We start from the raw sequence: 22,911 nt of genomic DNA, 5'->3' as shown, positions 1-22,911 counted from the left end.
AAATTTCTGCCTTTTTTCCCTGAAATAAGTGAAATTTCTGCAATTTTGCCCCAAAATAAGTGAAATTTCTTCAATTTTGCCCCAAAATAACAGAAATTTCTGGAATTTTGCCCCAAAATAAAAGAAATTTCTGCCTTTTTGCCCCCAAATGAGGGGAATTTCAGCCTTTTTACATCAAACTAAGGGGAATTTCTCCTTTTTTGCCCCAAAATAAGGAAAATTTCTGCCTTTTTTTCTGAAATAAGTGAAATTTCTGCAATTTTGCCCCAAAATAAGCGAAATTTCTGCAATTTTGCCCCAAAATTATGGAAATTTCTGGAATTTTGACCCAAAATAAGTGGAATTTCTGAGTTTTGCTCCAAAACAAGAAGAATTTCTGTTTTTTTGCCCCAACATATAGGGAATTTCTGCCTTTTTGCCCCACAATTAGGGGAATTTCTGCAATTTTGCTCCAAAACACGGGGAATTTCTGCCTGTTTGCCCGAAAATAAAAGGATTGCATTCCTTTTTGCCATAAAAAAAGGAAATTTCTTCATTTTTGCTCCAAAATAAGGGGAATTTCTGCCTTTTTGCCTCTAAATAAGTGGAATTTCTGTCTTTTTGCCCCAAAAGAAAGAGAATTTCTTACTTTTTTGCCCAAAATAAGGGGAATTTCTGACTTATTACCCTGAAATAAGTGAAATTTCTGCAATTTTGCCTCAAAATAAGGGACATTTCTGCATTTTTGCCCCCAAATAAGGGGAATTTCAGCCTTTTTACCTCAAAATAAGGGGAATTTCTGTTTTTTTGCCCCAAGATAAAAAAAATTTCTGCCTTTTTTCCCTGAAATAAGTGAAATTTCTGAAATTTTGCCCCAAAATGTGTGAAATTTCTGCAATTATGCCCCAAAATAAGGGAAATTTCTGGAATTTTACCCCAAAATAAGGGAAATTTCTGCCTTTTTGCCCCCAAATAAGGAGAATCTCAGCATTTTTACGTCAAAATAAGGGGAATTTCTTCTTTTTTGCCCCAAAATAAGGAAAATTTCTGCCTTTTTTTCTCTAAAATAAGTGAAATTTTTTCAATTTTGCCCCAAAATAAGTGAAATTTCTGCAATTTTGCCCCAAAATTATGGAAATTTCTGGAATTTTGACCCAAAATAAGTGGAATTTCTGAGTTTTGCCCCAAAATAAGAAGAATTTCTGTCTTTTTGCCCCAACATATAGGGATTTTCTGCATATTTGCCCCACAATAAGGGGAATTTCTGCAATTTTGCTCCCAAACACGGGGAATTTCTGCCTTTTTGCCTGAAAATAAGGGGAATGCATACCTTTTTGCCATAAAAAAGGGAAATTTCTTCATTTTTGCTCCAAAATAAGGGGAATTTCTGCCTTTTTGCCTCTAAATAAGTAGAATTTCTGTCTTTTTTTCTGAAAACAAAGAGAATTTCTGTCTCTTTTGCCCCAAAATGAGGAAAATTTCAGACTTATTACCCTGAAATAAGTGAAATTTCTGCAATTTTGCCCCAAAATAAGGAAAATTTCTGCCTTTTTCTCTGAAATAAGTGAAATTTCTGCAATTTTGCTCCAAAATAAGGGAAATTTCTGCCTCTGTGCCCCCAAATAAGATGAATTTCAGCCTTTTTACCTTAAAATAAGGTGAATTTCTGCATTTTTGCCACAAAATATTAGGAATTTTTGACTTTTTGCCCCAAAACAAGGAAAATTTCTGCTTTTTTTCCCTGAAATTAGTGAAATTTCTTCAATTTTGCCGCAACATAAGGGAAATTTCTGCCTTTTTGCCCCTAAATAAGGGAAATTTCAGCTTTTTTACCTCAAAATAAGGGGGATTTCTGAATTTTTGCCACAAAATGTTATAAATTTCTGCATTTTTGCCCCAATATAAGGAAAATTTCTGCCTTTTTTCCCTGAAATAAATGAAATTTCTGCAATTTTGCCCAAAAATAAGTGGAATTTCTGAGTTTTGCCCCAAAATAAGGAGAATTTCTGTCGTTTTGCCCTAACATATAGGGAATTTCTGCCTTTTTGCCCCACAATTAGGGGAATTTCTGCAATTTTGCTCCAAAATACGGGGAATTTCTGCCTTTTTGCCCGAAAATAAGGGGAATGCATACCTTTTTGCCCTAAGAAAGTGAAATTTCTTCATTTTTGCTCCAAAATAAGGGGAATTTCTGCCTCTTTGCCTCTAAATAAGTGGAATTTCTGTCTTTTCCCCCGAAACAATGGGAATTTCTGTCTTTTTTGCTTCAAAATAAGAAGAGTTTCAGACTTATTATCCTGAAATAAGTGAAATTTCTGCAATTTTGCCCCAAAAGAAGGGAAATTTCTGCCTTTTTGCCCCTAAATAAAGAAAATTACTGAATGTTTTACCCCAAAATTAGGTGAACTTCTGCAATTTTGCTCCATAATACGGGGATTTTCTTTCTGTTTCGCCGAAAATAAAGGGAATTTTTTCCATTTTGCCGCGAAATAAGTGAAATTTCTGCAGTTTTACCCCAAAATAAGGGGAATTTCTGCCTTTTTGCCCCAAAATTAGGGGAATTTCTGCAATTTTGCTCCAAATACAGAGAATTTCTGCCTTTTTGCCCGAAAATAAAAGGAATGTATACCTTTTTGCAATAAAATAGGGAAATTTCTTCATTTTTGCCCGAAAATAAGGGGATTTTCCATTTTTTTGACTCAAAATAAGTGCAATTTCTGCCTTTTCCCTAAAAATAAACGAAATTTCTGTCTTTTTGCCCCAAAATAAAGGGAATTTCTGACTTTTTGCCCCAAAATAAAAGAATTTCAGCCTTTTTACCTCAAAATAAGGGGAATTTCTGACTTTTTGCCCCAAAATATGGGGAATTTCTGCCTTTTTGCCCCAAAATAAGAAAAATTTCTGCAATTTTGTACCAAAATAAAAGAAATTTCTGCCTTTCTGTCCCAAAATAAGAAAATTTCTGCCGTTTTTCCCTGAAATAAGTGTAATTTCTGATATTTTGACCCAAAATAAGGGAAATTTCTGCAATTTTGGCCCAATGTAAAGAAAATTTCTGCAATTTTGCCCCAAAATAATGGGAATTTCTGAATTTTTGCTCCCGAAAAAAGGAGATTTTTGTCTTTTTGCCAAAAAATAAAGAGAATTTCTGCCTTTTTGCCCAAAAATTATGAAAATTTCTGCCATTTTGCTTCAAAATACAGGGAATTTCTGCCTTTTAGCCCCAAAATAAAGGGAATTTCTGCATTTTCCCCCAATATTTGGGGAATTTCTGCATTTTACCTCTAAATAAAAGGAATTTCTGCATTTTACCGAAAAATAGAAAGAATTTCTGCCTTTTGCCCCAAAATATGGGGAATTTCTTCCTTTTTGTTCCAAAATAAGGAAAATTTCTTCAATTTAGTACTATAATAAAAGAAATTTCTGCTTTTTGCCCCAAAATAAGGGAAATTTCTGACTTTTTGCCCTGAAATAAATGAAATTTCTGCAATTTTGCCCGATAATAAGGGAAATTTGTGCTTTTTTGCTTCAAAATAAGGGGAATTTTTGCCTTTTGCCCCAAAATATGGGGAATTTCTGCCTTTTTGCCTGAAAATAAAAACAATGCATACCCTTTGGCCTTAAAAAAAAGAAATCTCTTCATTTTTGCTTCAAAATAAGGGGAATTTCTGCCTTTTTGCCTCTAAATAAGTGGAATTTCTGTCTTTTTCCCCCAAAACAAAGAGAATTTCTGTCTTTTTTGCCCCCAAATAAAGGGAATTTCAGCCTTTTTACCTCAAAATAAGGGGAATTTCTCCTTTTTTGCCATAAAATAAGGAAAATTTCTGCATTTTTTCTCTGAAATAAGTGAAATTTCTGCAATATTGCACCAAAATAAGTGAAATTTCTGCAATTTTGCCCCATAATAAGGGAAATTTCTGCATTTGTGCCCCCAAATAAGATGAATTTCTGCATTTTTACCTCAAAATAAGGGGAATTTCTGCATTTTTGCTACAAAATATTAAGAATTTCTGCCTTTTTGCCCCAAAATAAGGAAAATTTCTGCCTTTTTTCCCTGAAATAAGTGAAATTTCTGCAATTTTGCCCAAAAATATGTGGAATTGCTGAGTTATGCCCCAAAATAAGGAGAATTTCTGTCTTTTTGCCCTAACATATAGAGAATTTCTGCCTTTTTGCCCCACAATTAGGGGAATTTCTGCAATTTTGCTCCAAAATACGGGAAATTTCTGCCTTTTTGCCCGAAAATAAGGGGAATGCATATTTTTTTTGCCATAAAATAGTGAAATTTCTTCATTTTTCCTCCAAAATAAGGGGAATTTCTGCCTTTTTGCCTCTAAATACGTAGAATTTTTGTCTTTTTCCCCCAAAACAAAGGGAATTTCTGTCTTTTTTGCTTCAAAATAAGGGGAGTTTCTGACTTATTACCCTGAAATAAGTGAAATTTCTTCAATTTTGCCCCAACATAAGGGAAATTTCTGCCTTTTTGCCCCCAAATAAGGGAAATTTCAGCATTTTTACCTCAAAATAAAGGGAATTTCTGCATTTTCGCCACAAATTATTAGAAATTTATGTTTTTTTTTCCCCATAATAAGGAAAATTTCTGCAATTGTGCCCCAAAATAAGGGGAATTTCTCCTTTTTTGCCCCAAATAAAGGATTTCAGCCTTTTTACCTCAAATAACAGAAATTTCTGTTTTTTTGCCCCAAAATAAAGAAAATTTCTGCCTTTTTTCCCTGAAATAAGTGAAATTTCTGCAATTTTGCCCCAAAATAAGTGAAATTTCTTCAATTTTGCCCCAAAATAACAGAAATTTCTGGAATTTTGCCCCAAAATAAAAGAAATTTCTGCCTTTTTGCCCCCAAATGAGGGGAATTTCAGCCTTTTTACATCAAACTAAGGGGAATTTCTCCTTTTTTGCCCCAAATAAAGGATTTCAGCCTTTTTACCTCAAATAAGAGAAATTTCTGTTTTTTTGCCCCAAAATAAAGAAAATTTCTGCCTTTTTTCCCTGAAATAAGTGAAATTTCTGCAATTTTGCCCCAAAATAACAGAAATTTCTGGAATTTTGCCACAAAATAAAAGAAATTTCTGCCTTTTTACCCCCAAATGAGGGGAATTTCAGCCTTTTTACGTCAAAATAAGGGGAATTTCTCCTTTTTTGCCCCAAAATAAGGAAAATTTCTGCCTTTTTTTCTGAAATAAGGGAAATTTCTGCAATTTTGCCCAAAATAAGCAAATTTCTGCAATTTTGCCCCAAAATTATGGAAATTTCTGGAATTTTAACCGAAAATAAGTGGAATTTCTGAGTTTTGCCCCAAAATAAGAAGAATTTCTGTCTTTTTGCCCCAACATATAGGGATTTTCTGCCTATTTGCCCCACAATTAGGGGAATTTCTGCAATTTTGCTCCCAAACACAGGGAATTTCTGCCTTTTTGCCTGAAAATAAGGGGAATGCATACCTTTTGGCAATAAAAAAGGGAAATTTCCTCATTTTTGCTCCAAAATAAAGGGAATTTCTGCCTTTTTGCCTCTAAATAAGTGGAATTTCTGTCTTTTTTTCTGAAAACAATGGGAATTTCTGTATTTTTTGCTTCAAAGTAAGAAGAGTTTCTGACTTATTATCCTGAAATAAGTGTAATATCTGCTATTTTGCCCCAAAAGAAGGGAAATTTCTGCCTTTTTGCCCCTAAATAAAGGGAAATTCAGCCTTTTTACCTCAAAATAAGGGGAATTTCTGCATTTTTGCCACAAAATATTAGAAATTTCTGCTTTTTTGCTCCAAAATAAAGAAAATTTCTGCAATTTTGCCCCAAAATAAGGGGAATTTCTCTTTTTTGGCCCAAATAAAGGAAATTTCAGCCTTTTTACCTTAAAATAAGGGGAATTTCTGTTTTTTTGCCCCAAAATAAAGAAAATTTCTGCCTTTTTTCCCTGAAATAAGTGAAATTTCTGCAATTTTGCCCCAAAAAGGAAAATTTCTGCCTTTTTGCCCCCAAATAAAGGGAATTTCAGCCTTTTTACCTCAAAATAAGGAGAATTTCTGCCTTTTTGCCCAAAAATAAGGAAAATTTCTACCTTTTTGCCCTGAAATAAGTGAAATTATTGCAATTTTGCCCCAAAATAAGAAAAATTTCTGCAATTTTGCCACAAAATAAGAGAAATTTCTGGAATTTTGCCCCAAAGTAAGGGAAATTTCAGCCTTTTTGCCCCCAAATAAGAGGAATTTAAGCCTTTTTACCACAAAATAAAGTGAATTTCTCCTTTTTTGCCCCAAAATAAGGAAAATTTCTGCCTTTTTCTCTGAAATAAGTGAAATTTCTGCAATTTTGCGCCAAAATAAGTGAAATTTCTGCAATTTTGCCCCAAAATAATGGAAATTTCTGCCTTTGTGCCCCCAAATAGGATGAATTTCAACCTTTTTACCTCAAAATAAGGGGAATTTCTGCATTTTTGCCACAAAATATTAGGAATTTCTGCCTTTTTGCCCCAAAACAAGGAAAATTTCTGTCTTTTTTTCCTGAAATTAGTGAAATTTCTTCAATTTTGCTCCAACATAAGGGAAATTTCTGCCTTTTTGCCCCCAAATAAGAGGAATTTCAGACTTTTTACCTCAAAATAAGGGGAATTTCTGCATTTTTGCCACAAAATATTAGGAATTTCTGCCTTTTTGCCCCAAAATAAAAAAAATTTCTGCCTTTTTTCCCTGATATAAGTGAAATTTCTGCAATTTTGCCCAAAAATAAGTGGAATTTCTGAGTTTTGCCCCAAAATAAGGAGAATTTCTGTCTTTTTGCCCTAACATATAGGGAATTTCTGCCTTTTTGCCCCACAATTAGGGGAATTTCTGCAATTTTGCTCCAAAATACGGGGAATTTCTGCCTTTTTGCCCCCAAATAATGGAAATTTCAGCCTTTTTACCTCAAAATAAGGTGAATTTCTGCATTTTTGCTCCAAAATATATGGAATTTCTGCCTTTTTGATCCATAATAAGGAAAGTTTCTGTAATTTTGCCCCAAAATAAGGGGAATTTCACCTTTTTTGCCCCAATTGAAGGAAATTTCAGCCTTTTTACCTGAAAATAAGTGAAATTACTGCAATTTTTCCCCAAATAAGGGAAATTTCTGCAATTTTGCTCCACAATAATGTAAATTTCTGAAATTTTGCCCCAAAATAAGAGGAATTTCTGATTTTTGCCCCAAAATAAAGGGTATTTCTAACTTTTGCCCCAAAATTAGGGGAATTTCTGCAATTTTGCTCCAAAACACGGGAAATTTCTACGTGTTTGCCCGAAAATAAGGGGAATGCATACCTTTTTGAAATAAAAAAGGGAAATTTCTTCATTTTTGCTCCAAAATAAGGGGAATTTCTGCCTTTTTGCCTCTAAATAAGTGGAATTTTTGTCTTTTTTCCGTAAACAAAGAGAATTTCTGTATTTTCCCCCAAAATAAGAAACATTTCTGACTTATTACCCTGAAATAAGTGAAATTTCTGCAATTTTGCCCCAAAATAAGGAAAATTTCTGCATTTTGTTCTGAAATATGTGAAATTTCTGCAATTTTACCCCAAAATAAGGTGAATTTCTGCATTTTTGCCACAAAATAATGGGAATTTCTGACTTTTTGCCCCAAAATAATAAAAATTTTTGCTTTTTTTTTCTGAAATAAGTGAAATTTCTGCAATTTTGCCCTAAAATAAGGGAAATTTCTGCAATTTTTCCCCATAATAAGGGAAATTTCTGCAATTTTGCCCTAAAATAAGGGGAATTTCTGTTTTTTGCCCCCAAATAAGGGAAATTTCTGCAATTTTGCCTTTAAATAAGGGGAATTTCTGCTTTTGGCCCAAAATAAGTAGAATTTCTGCCATTTTGCCCCTAAATAAAGAAAATTACTGCATGTTTTACCCCAAAATTAGGTGAACTTCTGCAATTTTGCTCCATAATACGAGGATTTTCTTCCTTTTTCGCCGAAAATAAAGGGAATTTCTTCCATTTTGCCGCGAAATAAGTTAAATTTCTGCAGTTTTACCCCAAAATATGGGGAATTTCTGCCTTTTTGCCCCAAAATTAGGGGAATTTCTGCAATTTTGCTCCAAAATACGTGGAATTTCTGCCTTTTTCCATAAATTAAGGAGAATTTCTGCATTTTTGCTCCTAAATAAAGAAAATTACTGCGTATTTTACCCCAAAATTAGGTGAATTTCTGCAATTTTGCTCCAACATACGGAAATTTTCTGTTTTTTTCGCCGAAAATAAAGGGAATTTTTTCTATTTTGCTGCGAAATAAGTGAAATTTCTGCAGTTTTACCCCAAGATAAGGGGAATTTATGCCTTTTTGCCCCAAAATTAGAGGAATGTCTGAAATTTTGCTCTAAAATAAGGTGAATTTCTGCCGTTTTGCCCTAAAATAAAGGGAATGTTTACCTTTTGCAATAAAAAAGGGAACTTTCTTCCTTTTTGCCCCAAAATAAGGGTATTTTCCGCCTTTTTGACTCAAAATAAGTGCAATTTCTGCCTTTTCTCTAAAAATAAACGAAATTTCTGTCTTTTTGCCCCAAAATAAAAGGAATTTCTGACTTTTTGCCCAAAAATAAAAGAATTTCAGCCTTTTTACCTCAAAATAAGGGGAATTTCTGCCTTTTTGCCCCAAAATAAGAAAAATTTCTGCAATTTTGTACTAAAATAAAAGAAATTTCTGCCTTTTTGTCCCAAAATAAGAAAATTTCTGCCGTTTTCCCTGAAATAAGTGTAATTTCTGATATTTTGCCCCAAAATAAGGGAAATTTCTGCAATTTTGCCCCAATGTAAAGAAAATTTCTGCAATTTTGCCCCAAAATAAGGGGAATTTCTGAATTTTTGCTCCCGAAAAAAGGAGATTTTCTGTCTTATTGCCCAAAAATCAAGAGAATTTCTGCATTTTTGCCCCAAAATTATGAAAATTTCTGCCATTTTGCTTCAAAATACAGGGAATTTCTGCCTTTTAGCCCCAAAATAAAGGGAATTTCTGCATTTTCCCTCAATATTTGGGGAATTTCTGCATTTTACCTCTAAATAAAAGGAATTTCTGCATTTTACCGAAAAATAAGAAGAATTTCTGCCTTTTGCCCCAAAATATGGGGAATTTCTGCCTTTTTCTTCCAAAATAAAGAAAATTTCTTCAATTTAGTACTATAATAAAAGAAATTTCTGCTTTTTGCCCCAAAATAAAGGGAATTTCTGACTTTTTGCCCTGAAATAAATGAAATTTATTTTTTTTGTTTTGAAATATGTGAAATTTCTGCAATTTTACCCTAAAATAAGGGAAATTTGTGCTTTTTTGCACCAAAATAAGGGGAATGTCTGCCTTTTGCCCCAAAATATGGGGACTTTCTGCCTTTTTGCCTGAAAATAAGAAGAATGCATACCTTTTTGCCATAAAAAAGAGAAATTTCTTCATTTTTGCTCCAAAATAAGGGGAATTTCTACTTTTTAGCCTCTAAATAAGTGGAATTTCTGTCTTTTTCCCCCAAAATAAAGGAAATTTCTGCTTTTTTGCCCCCAAATAAGGGGAATTTCAGCATTTTTACCTCAAAATAAGGAGAATTTCTGTATTTTTGCCACAAAATATGAGGAATTTCTGCTTTTTTGCCACAAAATAAGGAAAATTTCTGTCTTTTTCCCTGAAATAAGTGAAATTTCTGCAATTTTGCCCCAAACTAATTGAAATTTCTGCCATTTTGCCCCAAAATAAAGAGAATTTCTGGAATTTTGTCCCAAAATAAGTGGAATTTCTGAGTTTTGCCCCAAAATAAGGAGAATTTCTGCCTATTTGCCCCACAATTAGGGGAATTTCTGCAATTTTGCTGCAAAATAGGGGAATTTCTGCCTTTTTGCCCGAAAATAAGAGGAATGCATACCTATTTGGCATGAAAAAGGGACATTTCTTCATTTTTTCCCCAAAATAAGAGAAATTTCTGCCTTTTTGTCCTGAAATATGTGAAATTTCTGCAATTTTACCCCAAAATAATGTGAATTTCTTCCTTTTTGCCCCAAAATAATGGGAATTCCTGCCTTCTTGCCCCAAAATAAGAAAAATTTTTGCTTTTTTCTCTGAAATAAGTGAAATATTTGCAATTTTGCCCAAAAAAGGGACATTACTGCAATTTTTCCCCATAATAAGGGAAATTTCTGCAATTTTGCCCCAAAATAAGAGGTATTTCTGTTTTTTGACCCCAAATAAGGGAAATTTCTGCAATTTTGCCCTTAAATAAGGGGAATTTCTGCCTTTTGCCATAAATTAAGGAGAATTTCTGCCTTTTTGCTCCTAAATAAAGAAAATTACTGCGTATTTTACCCCAAAATTAGGTGAATTTCTGCAATTTTGCTCCAACATACGGAAATTTTCTGTTTTTTTCGCCGAAAATAAAGGGAATTTTTTCTATTTTGCTGCGAAATAAGTGAAATTTCTGCAGTTTTACCCCAAGATAAGGGGAATTTCTGCCTTTTTGCCCCAAAATTAGAGGAATGTCTGAAATTTTGCTCTAAAATATGGTGAATTTCTGCCTTTTTGCCCTAAAATAAAGGGAATGTTTACCTTTTTGCCATAAAAAAAGGAAATTTCTTCATTTTTGCCCCAAAATAAGGGTATTTTCCGCCTTTTTGACTCAAAATAAGTGCAATTTCTGCCTTTTCCCTAAAAATAAACGAAATTTCTGTCTTTTTGCCCCAAAATAAAAGGAATTTCTGACTTTTTGCCCCAAAATAAAAGAATTTCAGCCTTTTTACCTCAAAATAAGGGGAATTTCTGACTTTTTGCCCAAAAATATGGGGAATTTCTGCCTTTTTGCCCCAAAATAAGGAAAATTTCTGCAATTTTGTACTAAAATAAAAGAAATTTCTGCCTTTTTGTCCCAAAATAAGAAAATTTCTGCTGTTTTCTCTGAAATAAGTGTAATTTCTGATATTTTGCCCCAAAATAAGGGAAATTTCTGCAATTTTGCCCCAATGTAAAGAAAATTTCTGCAATTTTGCCCCAAAATAAGGGGAATTTCTGAATTTTTGCTCCCGAAAAAGGGAGATTTTCTGTCTTTTTGCCCAAAAATAAAGAGAATTTCTGCCTTTTTGCCCAAAAATTATGAAAATTTCTGCCATTTTGCTTCAAAATACAGGGAATTTCTGCCTTTTAGCCCCAAAATAAAGGGAATTTCTGCATTTTCCCTCAATATTTGGGGAATTTCTGCATTTTACCTCTAAATAAAAGGAATTACTGCATTTTACCGAAAAATAAGAAGAATTTCTGCCTTTTGCCCCAAAATATGGGGAATTTCTTCCTTTTTGTTCCAAAATAAGGAAAATTTCTTCAATTTAGTACTATAATAAAAGAAATTTCTGCTTTTTGCCCCAAAATAAGGGGAATTTCTGACTTTTTGCCCTGAAATAAATGAAATTTATTTTTTTTTGTTTTGAAATATGTGAAATTTCTGCAATTTTACCCCAAAATAAGGGAAATTTGTGCTTTTTTGCCCCAAAATAAGGGGAATGTCTGCCTTTTGCCCCAAAATATGGGGACTTTCTGCCTTTTTGCCTGAAAATAAGAAGAATGCATACCTTTTTGCCATAAAAAAGAGAAATTTCTTCATTTTTGCTCCAAAATAAGGGGAATTTCTCCTTTTTTGCCTCTAAATAAGTGGAATTTCTGTCTTTTTCCCCCAAAATAAGGGAAATTTCTGCCTTTTTGCCTCCAAATAAGGGGAATTTCAGCATTTTTACCTCAAAATAAGGAGAATTTCTGTATTTTTGCCACAAAATATTAGGAATTTCTGCCTTTTTGCCACAAAATAAGGAAAATTTCTGCCTTTTTCCCTGAAATAAGTGAAATTTCTGCAATTTTGCCCCAAAATAAGCGAAATTTCTGCAATTTTGCCCCAAAATTATGGAAATTTCTGGAATTTTGACCCAAAATAAGTGGAATTTCTGAGTTTTGCTCCAAAATAAGAAGAATTTCTGTCTTTTTGCCCCAACATATAGAGAATTTCTGCCTTTTTGCCCAACAATTAGGGGAATTTTGCAATTTTGCTCCAAAACACGGGGAATTTCTGCCTGTTTGCCCGAAAATAAGGGGATTGCATTTCTTTTTGCCATAAAAAAAGGAAATTTCTTCATTTTTGCTCCAAAATAAGGGGAATTTCTGCCTTTTTGCCTCTAATAAGTGGAATTTCTGTCTTTTTGCCCCAAAAGAAAGGGAATTTCTTACTTTTTTGCCCCAAAATAAGGGGAATTTCTGACTTATTACCCTGAAATAAGTAAAATTTCTGCAATTTTGCCCCAAAATAAGGGACATTTCTGCCTTTTTGCCCCCAAATAAGGGGAATTTCAGCCTTTTTACCTCAAAATAAGGGGAATTTCTGTTTTTTTGCCCCAAGATAAAAAAAATTTCTGCCTTTTTTCCCTGAAATAAGTGAAATTTCTGCAATTTTGCCCCAAAATATGTGAAATTTCTGCAATTATGCCCCAAAATAAAGGAAATTTCTGGAATTTTGCCCCAAAATAATGGAAATTTCTGCTTTTTGCCCCCAAATAAGGAGAATCTCAGCATTTTTACGTCAAAATAAGGGGAATTTCTCCTTTTTTGCCCCAAAATAAGGAAAATTTTTGCCTTTTTTTCTCTAAAATAAGTGAAATTTTTTCAATTTTGCCCCAAAATAAGTGAAATTTCTGCAATTTTGCCCCAAAATTATGGAAATTTTTGGAATTTTGAGCCAAAATAAGTGGAATTTCTGAGTTTTGTCCCAAAATAAGAAGAATTTCTGTCTTTTTGCCCCAACATATAGGGATTTTCTGCCTATTTGCCCCACAATTAGGGGAATTTCTGCAATTTTGCTCCCAAACACGGGGAATTTCTGCCTTTTTGCCTGAAAATAAGGGGAATGCATACCTTTTTGCCATAAAAAAGAGAAATTTCTACATTTTTGCTCCAAAATAAGGAGAATTTCTGCCTTTTTGCCTCTAAATAAGTGGAATTTCTGTCTTTTTTTCTGAAAACAAAGAGAATTTCTGTCTTTTTTGCCCCAAAATAAGGAAAATTTCAGACTTATTACCCTGAAATAAGTGAAATTTCTGCAATTTTGCCCCAAAATAAGGAAAATTTCTGCCTTTTTCTCTGAAATAAGTGAAATTTCTGCAATTTTGCTCCAAAATAAGGGAAATTTCTGCCTCTGTGCCCCCAAATAAGATGAATTTCAGCCTTTTTACCTTAAAATAAGGTGAATTTCTGCCTTTTTGCCACAAAATATTAGGAATTTTTGCCTTTTTGCCCCAAAACAAGGAAAATTTCTGCTTTTTTTCCCTGAAATTAGTGAAATTTCTTCAATTTTGCCGCAACATAAGGGAAATTTCTGCCTTTTTGCCCCCAAATAAGGGGAATTTCAGCTTTTTTACCTCAAAATAAGGGGGATTTCTGAATTTTTGCCACAAAATATTAGAAATTTCTGCCTTTTTGCCCCAAAATAAGGAAAATTTCTGCCTTTTTTCCCTGAAATAAATGAATTTTCTGCAATTTTTCCCAAAAATAAGTGGAATTTCTGAGTTTTGCCCCAAAATAAGGAGAATTTCTGTCTTTTTGCCCTAACATATAGGGAATTTCTGCTTTTTTGCCCCACAATTAGGGGATTTTCTGCAATTTTGCTCCAAAATACGGGGAATTTCTGCCTTTTTGCCCGAAAATAAGAGGAATGCATACCTTTTTGCCCTAAAAAAGTGAAACTTCTTCATTTTTGCTCCAAAATAAGGGGAATTTCTGCCTCTTTGCCTCTAAATAAGTGGAATTTCTGTCTTTTTCCCCCAAAACAATGGGAATTTCTGTCTTTTTTGCTTCAAAATAAGAAGAGTTTCTGACTTATTATCCTGAAATAAGTGAAATTTCTGCAATTTTGCCCCAAAAGAAGAGAAATTTCTGCCTTTTTGCCCCTAAATAAAGAAAATTACTGCATGTTTTACCCCAAAATTAGGTGAACTTCTGCAATTTTGCACCATAATACGGGGATTTTCTTTCTTTTTCGCCGAAAATAAAGGGAATTTCTTCCATTTTGCCGCGAAATAAGTGAAATTTCTGCAGTTTTACCCCAAAATAAGGGGAATTTCTGCCTTTTTGCCCCAAAATTAGGGGAATTTCTGCAATTTTGCTCCAAAATACTGGGAATTTCTGCCTTTTTGCCCGAAAATAAAAGGAATGTATACCTTTTTGCAATAAAATAGGGAAATTTCTTCATTTTTGCCCGAAAATAAGGGGATTTTCCATTTTTTTGACTCAAAATAAGTGCAATTTCTGCCTTTTCCCTAAAAATAAACGAAATTTCTGTCTTTTTGCCCCAAAATAAAGGGAATTTCTGACTTTTTGCCCCAAAATAAAAGAATTTCAGCCTTTTTACCTCAAAATAAGGGGAATTTCTGACTTTTTGCCCCAAAATATGGGGAATTTCTGCATTTTTGCCCCAAAATAAGAAAAATTTCTGCAATTTTGTACCAAAATATAAGAAATTTCTGCCTTTTTGTCCCAAAATAAGAAAATTTCTGCCGTTTTTCCCTGAAATAAGTGTAATTTCTGATATTTTGCCCCAAAATAAGTGAAATTTCTGCAATTTTGCCCCAATGTAAAGAAAATTTCTGCAATTTTGCCCCAAAATAATAGGAATTTCTTAATTTTTGCTCCCAAAAAAAGAGATTTTTGTCTTTTTGCCAATAAATAAAGAGAATTTCTGCCTTTTTGCCCAAAAATTATGAAAATTTCTGCCTTTTTGCTTCAAAATACAGGGATTTTCTGCCTTTTAGCCCCAAAATAAGAAGAATTTCTGCCTTTTGCCCCAAAATATGGGGAATTTCTGCATTTTTGTTCCAAAATAAGAAAAATTTCTTCAATTTAGTACTATAATAAAAGAAATTTCTGCTTTTTGCCCCAAAATAAGGGGAATTTCTGACTTTTTGCCCTGAAATAAATGAAATTTCTGCAATTTTGCCCGAAAATAAGGGAAATTTGTGCTTTTTTGCTTCAAAATAAGGGGAATTTCTGCCTTTTGCCCCAAAATATGGGGAATTTCTGCCTTTTCCTGAATATAAAAACAATGCATACCCTTTGGCCATAAAAAAAAGAAATCTCTTCATTTTTGCTTCAAAATAAGGGGAATTTCGGCCTTTTTGCCTCTAAATATGTGGAATTTCTGTCTTTTTCCCCCAAAACAAAGGGAATTTCTGTCTTTTTTGCCCCCAAATAAAGGGAATTTCAGCCTTTTTACCTCAAAATAAGGGGAATTTCTCCTTTTTTGCCTTAAAATAAGGAAAATTTCTGCATTTTTTTCTCTGAAATAAGTGAAATTTCTGCAATATTGCACCAAAATAAGTGAAATTTCTGCAATTTTGCCCCATAATAAGGGAAATTTCTGCATTTGTGCCCCCAAATAAGATAAATTTCTGCCTTTTTACCTCAAAATAAGGGGAATTTCTGCATTTTTGCTACAAAATATTAAGAATTTCTGCCTTTTTGCCCCAAAATAAGGAAAATTTCTGCCTTTTTTCCCTGAAATAAGTGAAATTTCTGCAATTTTGCCCAAAAATAAGTGGAATTTCTGAGTTTTGCCACAAAATAAGGAGAATTTCTGTCTTTTTGCCCTAACATATAGAGAATTTAAGCCTTTTTGCCCCACAATTAGGGGATTTTCTCCAATTTTGCTCCAAAATACGGGGAATTTCTGCCTTTTTGCCCGAAAATAAGGGGAATGCATACCTTTTTGCCATAAAAAAGTGAAATTTCTTCATTTTTGCTCCAAAATAAGGGGAATTTCTGCCTTATTGCCTCTAAATATGTAGAATTTCTGTCTTTTTCCCCCCAAACAAAGGGAATTTCTGTCTTTTTTGCTTCAAAATAAGGGGAGTTTCTGACTTATTACCCTGAAATAAGTGAAATTTCTTCAATTTTGCCCCAAAATAAGGGAAATTTCTGCCTTTTTGCCCCCAAATAAGGGAAATTTCAGCATTTTTACCTCAAAATAAAGGGAATTTCTGCATTTTCGCCACAAATTATTAGAAATTTATGTTTTTTTTCCCCATAATAAGGAAAATTTCTGCAATTGTGCCCCAAAATAAGGGTAATTTCTCCTTTTTTGCCCCAAATAAAGGATTTCAGCCCTTTTACCTCAAATAAGAGAAATTTCTGTTTTTTTGCCCCAAAATAAAGAAAATTTCTGCATTTTTTCCCTGAAATAAGTGAAATTTCTGCAATTTTGCCCCAAAATAAGTGAAATTTCTGCAATTTTGCTCTAAAATAACAGAAATTTTTGGAATTTTGCCCCAAAATAAAAGAAATTTCTGCCTTTTTGCCCCCAAATGAGGGGAATTTCAGCCTTTTTACGTAAAAATAAGGGGAATTTCTCCTTTTTTGCCCCAAAATAAGGAAAATTTCTGCCTTTTTTTCTGAAATAAGTGAAATTTCTGCAATTTTGCCCCAAAATAATGGAAATTTCTGGAATTTTGACCCAAAATAAGTGGAATTTCTGAGTTTTGCCCCAAAATAAGAAGAATTTCTGTCTTTTTGCCCCAACATATAGGGATTTTCAGCCTATTTGCCCCACAATTAGGGGAATTTCTGCAATTTTGCTCCCAAACACGGGGAATTTCTGCCTTTTTGCCTGAAAATAAGGGGAATGCATAACTTTTGGCCATAAAAAAGGGAAATTTCCTCATTTTTGCTCCAAAATAAGGGGAATTTCTGCCTTTTTGCCTCTAAATAAGTGGAATTTCTGTCTTTTTTTCTGAAAACAAAGAGAATTTCTGTCTTTTTTGCCCCAAAATAAGGAAAATTTCAGACTTATTACCCTGAAATAAGTGAAATTTCTGCAATTTTGCCCCAAAATTAGGAAAATTTCTGCCTTTTTCTCTGAAATAAGTAAAATTTCTGCAATTTTGCGCCAAAATAAGTGAAATTTCTGCAATTTTGCTCCAAAATAAGGGTAATTTCTGCCTCTGTGCCCCCAAATAAGATGAATTTCAGCCTTTTTACCTTAAAATTAGGTGAATTTCTGCATTTTTGCCACAAAATATTAGGAATTTTTGCCTTTTTACCCCAAAACAAGGAAAATTTCTGCTTTTTTTTTCCTGAAATTAGTGAAATTTCTTCAATTTTGCCGCAACATAAGGGAAATTTCTGCCTTTTTGCCCCCAAATAAGGAAAATTTCAGCTTTTTTACCTCAAAATAAGGGGGATTTCAGAATTTTTGCCACAAAATATTAGAAATTTCTGCATTTTTGCCCCAAAATAAGGAAAATTTCTGCCTTTTTTCCCTGAAATAAATGAAATTTCTGCAATTTTGCCCGAAAATAAGTGGAATTTCTGAGTTTTGCCCCAAAATAAGGAGAATTTCTCTCTTTTTGCCCTAACATATAGGGAATTTCTGCCTTTTTGCCCCACAATTAGGGGAATTTCTGCAATTTTGCTCCAAAATACAAGGAATTTCTGCCTTTTTGCCCGAAAATAAGGGGAATGCATACCTTTTTGCCCTAAAAAAGTGAAATTTCTTCATTTTTGCTTCAAAATAAGGGGAATTTCTGCATTTTTGCCTCTAAATAAGTGGAATTTCTGTCTTTTTTCCCCAAAACAATGGTAATTTCTGTCTTTTTTGCTTCAAAATAAGAAGAGTTTCTGACTTATTACCCTGAAATAAGTGAAATTTCTGCAATTTTGCCCCAAAAGAAGGGAAATTTATGCCTTTTTGCCCCTAAATAAAGGGAATTTCAGCCTTTTTACCTCAAAATAAGGGCAATTTCTGCATTTTTGCCAGAAAATATTAGAAATTTCTACCTTTTTGCTCCAAAATAAAGAAAATTTCTGCAATTTTGCCCCAAAATAAGGGGAATTTCTCTTTTTTGGCCCAAATAAAGGAAATTTCAGCCTTTTTACCTTAAAATAAGGGGAATTTCTGGTTTTTTGCCCCAAAATAAAGAAAATTTATGCCTTTTTTCCCTGAAATAAGTGAAATTTCTGCAATTTTGCCCCTAAAAGGGAAATTTCTGCCTTTTTGCCCCCAAACAAAGGGAATTTCAGCCTTTTTACCTCAAAATAAGAGGAATTTCTGCCTTTTTGACCAAAAATAAGGAAAATTTCTACCTTTTTGCCCTGAAATAAGTGAAATTATTACAATTTTGCCCCAAAATTAGGAAAATTTCTGCCTTTTTCTCTGAAATAAGTAAAATTTCTGCAATTTTGCGCCAAAATAAGTGAAATTTCTGCAATTTTGCTCCAAAATAAGGGAAATTTCTGCCTCTGTGCCCCCAAATAAGATGAATTTCAGCCTTTTTACCTTAAAATTAGGTGAATTTCTGCATTTTTGCCACAAAATATTAGGAATTTTTGCCTTTTTACCCCAAAACAAGGAAAATTTCTGCTTTTTTTTTCCTGAAATTAGTGAAATTTCTTCAATTTTGCCGCAACATAAGGGAAATTTCTGCCTTTTTGCCCCCAAATAAGGAAAATTTCAGCTTTTTTACCTCAAAATAAGGGGGATTTCAGAATTTTTGCCACAAAATATTAGAAATTTCTGCATTTTTGCCCCAAAATAAGGAAAATTTCTGCCTTTTTTCCCTGAAATAAATGAAATTTCTGCAATTTTGCCCAAAAATAAGTGAAATTTCTGAGTTTTGCCCCAAAATAAGGAGAATTTCTCTCTTTTTGCCCTAACATATAGGGAATTTCTGCCTTTTTGCCCCACAATTAGGGGAATTTCTGCAATTTTGCTCCAAAATACAAGGAATTTCTGCCTTTTTGCCCGAAAATAAGGGGAATGCATACCTTTTTGCCCTAAAAAAGTGAAATTTCTTCATTTTTGCTTCAAAATAAGGGGAATTTCTGCCTTTTTGCCTCTAAATAAGTGGAATTTCTGTCTTTTTCCCCCAAAACAATGGTAATTTCTGTCTTTTTTGCTTCAAAATAAGAAGAGTTTCTGACTTATTACCCTGAAATAAGTGAAATTTCTGCAATTTTGCCCCAAAAGAAGGGAAATTTATGCCTTTTTGCCCCTAAATAAAGGGAATTTCAGCCTTTTTACCTCAAAATAAGGGGAATTTCTGCATTTTTGCCAGAAAATATTAGAAATTTCTACCTTTTTGCTCCAAAATAAAGAAAATTTCTGCAATTTTGCCCCAAAATAAGGGGAATTTCTCTTTTTTGGCCCAAATAAAGGAAATTTCAGCCTTTTTACCTTAAAATAAGGGGAATTTCTGGTTTTTTGCCCCAAAATAAAGAAAATTTATGCCTTTTTTCCCTGAAATAAGTGAAATTTCTGCAATTTTGCCCCTAAAAGGGAAATTTCTGCCTTTTTGCCCCCAAACAAAGGGAATTTCAGCCTTTTTACCTCAAAATAAGGGGAATTTCTGCCTTTTTGACCAAAAATAAGGAAAATTTCTACCTTTTTGCCCTGAAATAAGTGAAATTATTACAATTTTGCCCCAAAATAAGAAAAATTTCTGCAATTTTGCCACAAAATAAGAGAAATTTCTGGAATTTTGCCCCAAAATAAGGGAAATTTCAGCCTTTTTGCCCCCAAATAAGGGGAATTTAAGCCTTTTTACCACAAAATAAAGTGAATTTCTCCTTTTTTGCCCCAAAATAAGGAAAATTTCTGCCTTTTTCTCTGAAATAAGTGAAATTTCTGCAATTTTGCGCCAAAATAAGTGAAATTTCTGCAATTTTGCCCCAAAATAACGGAAATTTCTGCCTTTGTGCCCCCAAATAGGATGAATTTCAACCTTTTTACCTCAAAATAAGGGGAATTTCTGCATTTTTGCCACAAAATATTAGGAATTTCTGCCTTTTTGCCCCAAAACAAGGAAAATTTCTGTCTTTTTTCCCTGAAATTAGTGAAATTTCTTCAATTTTGCCCCAACATAAAGGAAATTTCTGCCTTTTTGCCCCCAAATAATAGGAATTTCAGCCTTTTTACCTCAAAATAAGGGGAATTTCTGCATTTTTGCCACAAAATATTAGGAATTTCTGCCTTTTTGCCCCAAAATAAGGAAAATTTCTGCCTTTTTTCCCTGATATAAGTGAAATTTCTGCAATTTTGCCCAAAAATAAGTGGAATTTCTGAGTTTTGCCCCAAAATAAGGAGAATTTCTGTCTTTTTGCCCTAACATATAGGGAATTTCTGCCTTTTTGCCCCACAATTACGGGAATTTCTGCAATTTTGCTCCAAAATACGGGGATTTTCTGCCTTTTTGTTAGAAAATAAGGGGAATGCATACCTTTTTGCCTTAAAAAAGTGAAATTTCTTCATTTTTGCTCCAAAATAAAAGGAATTTCTGCCTTTTTGCCTCTAAATAAGTGGAATTTCTGTCTTTTTCCCCCAAAACAAAGGGAATTTCTGTCTTTTTTGCTTCAAAATAAGGGGAGTTTCTGACTTATTATCCTGAAATAAGTGAAATTTCTGCAATTTTGCCCCAAAAGAAGAAAAATTTCTGCCTTTTTGCCCCTAAATAATGGGAAGTTCAGCCTTTTTACCTCAAAATAAAGGGAATTTCTGCATTTTTGCCACAAAATATTAGAAATTTCTGCCTTTTTGCTCCAAAATAAGGAAAATTTCTGCAATTTTGCCCCAAAATAAGGGGAATTTCTATTTTTTGGCCGAAATAAAGAAAATTTCAGGCTTTTTACTTCAAAATAAGGGGAATTTCTGTTTTTTTGCCCCAAAATAAAGAAAATTTATGCCTTTTTCCCTGAAATAAGTGAAATTTCTGCAATTTTGCCCTAAAATAAGTGAAATTTCTCCAATTTTGCCTCAGAATAACAAAAATTTCAAAAAGTTTGCCCCAAAATAAGGGAAATTTCTGTAATTTTGCCCCAAAATAAGTGAAATTTCTCCAATTTTTCCCCAAAATTATAAAAATTTCTGGAATTTTGACCCAAAATAAGTGAAATTTCTGAGTTTTGCCCCAACATATAGGTAATTTCTGCTTTTTTGCCCAAAAATAAGGGGAATGCATATCTTTTTGCCATAAAAAAGGGAAATTTCTTCATTTTTGCTCCAAAATAAGGGGAATTTCTGCCTGTTTGACCGAAAATAATGGGAATGCATACCTTTTTGCCATAAAAAAGGGAAATTTCTTCATTTTTGCTCCAAAATAAGGGGAATTTCTGCCTGTTTGCCCGAAAATAATGGGAATGCATACCTTTTTGCCATAAAAAAGGGAAATTTCTTCATTTTTGCTCCAAAATAAGGGGAATTTCTGCCTTATTGCCTCTAAATATGTAGAATTTCTGTCTTTTTCCCCCCAAACAAAGGGAATTTCTGTCTTTTTTGCTTCAAAATAAGGGGAGTTTCTGACTTATTACCCTGAAATAAGTGAAATTTCTTCAATTTTGCCCCAAAATAAGGGAAATTTCTGCCTTTTTGCCCCCAAATAAGGGAAATTTCAGCATTTTTACCTCAAAATAAAGGGAATTTCTGCATTTTCGCCACAAATTATTAGAAATTTATGTTTTTTTTCCCCATAATAAGGAAAATTTCTGCAATTGTGCCCCAAAATAAGGGTAATTTCTCCTTTTTTGCCCCAAATAAAGGATTTCAGCCCTTTTACCTCAAATAAGAGAAATTTCTGTTTTTTTGCCCCAAAATAAAGAAAATTTCTGCATTTTTTCCCTGAAATAAGTGAAATTTCTGCAATTTTGCCCCAAAATAAGTGAAATTTCTGCAATTTTGCTCTAAAATAACAGAAATTTTTGGAATTTTGCCCCAAAATAAAAGAAATTTCTGCCTTTTTGCCCCCAAATGAGGGGAATTTCAGCCTTTTTACGTAAAAATAAGGGGAATTTCTCCTTTTTTGCCCCAAAATAAGGAAAATTTCTGCCTTTTTTTCTGAAATAAGTGAAATTTCTGCAATTTTGCCCCAAAATAATGGAAATTTCTGGAATTTTGACCCAAAATAAGTGGAATTTCTGAGTTTTGCCCCAAAATAAGAAGAATTTCTGTCTTTTTGCCCCAACATATAGGGATTTTCAGCCTATTTGCCCCACAATTAGGGGAATTTCTGCAATTTTGCTCCCAAACACGGGGAATTTCTGCCTTTTTGCCTGAAAATAAGGGGAATGCATAACTTTTGGCCATAAAAAAGGGAAATTTCCTCATTTTTGCTCCAAAATAAGGGGAATTTCTGCCTTTTTGCCTCTAAATAAGTGGAATTTCTGTCTTTTTTTCTGAAAACAAAGAGAATTTCTGTCTTTTTTGCCCCAAAATAAGGAAAATTTCAGACTTATTACCCTGAAATAAGTGAAATTTCTGCAATTTTGCCCCAAAATTAGGAAAATTTCTGCCTTTTTCTCTGAAATAAGTAAAATTTCTGCAATTTTGCGCCAAAATAAGTGAAATTTCTGCAATTTTGCTCCAAAATAAGGGAAATTTCTGCCTCTGTGCCCCCAAATAAGATGAATTTCAGCCTTTTTACCTTAAAATTAGGTGAATTTCTGCATTTTTGCCACAAAATATTAGGAATTTTTGCCTTTTTACCCCAAAACAAGGAAAATTTCTGCTTTTTTTTTCCTGAAATTAGTGAAATTTCTTCAATTTTGCCGCAACATAAGGGAAATTTCTGCCTTTTTGCCCCCAAATAAGGAAAATTTCAGCTTTTTTACCTCAAAATAAGGGGGATTTCAGAATTTTTGCCACAAAATATTAGAAATTTCTGCATTTTTGCCCCAAAATAAGGAAAATTTCTGCCTTTTTTCCCTGAAATAAATGAAATTTCTGCAATTTTGCCCGAAAATAAGTGGAATTTCTGAGTTTTGCCCCAAAATAAGGAGAATTTCTCTCTTTTTGCCCTAACATATAGGGAATTTCTGCCTTTTTGCCCCACAATTAGGGGAATTTCTGCAATTTTGCTCCAAAATACAAGGAATTTCTGCCTTTTTGCCCGAAAATAAGGG

Source organism: Micromys minutus, assembly GCF_963924665.1.
Source record: "Micromys minutus genome assembly, contig: SCAFFOLD_43, whole genome shotgun sequence".
Classification (NCBI taxonomy): domain Eukaryota; kingdom Metazoa; phylum Chordata; class Mammalia; order Rodentia; family Muridae; genus Micromys; species Micromys minutus.
This window is presented reverse-complemented; position numbering follows the sequence as displayed.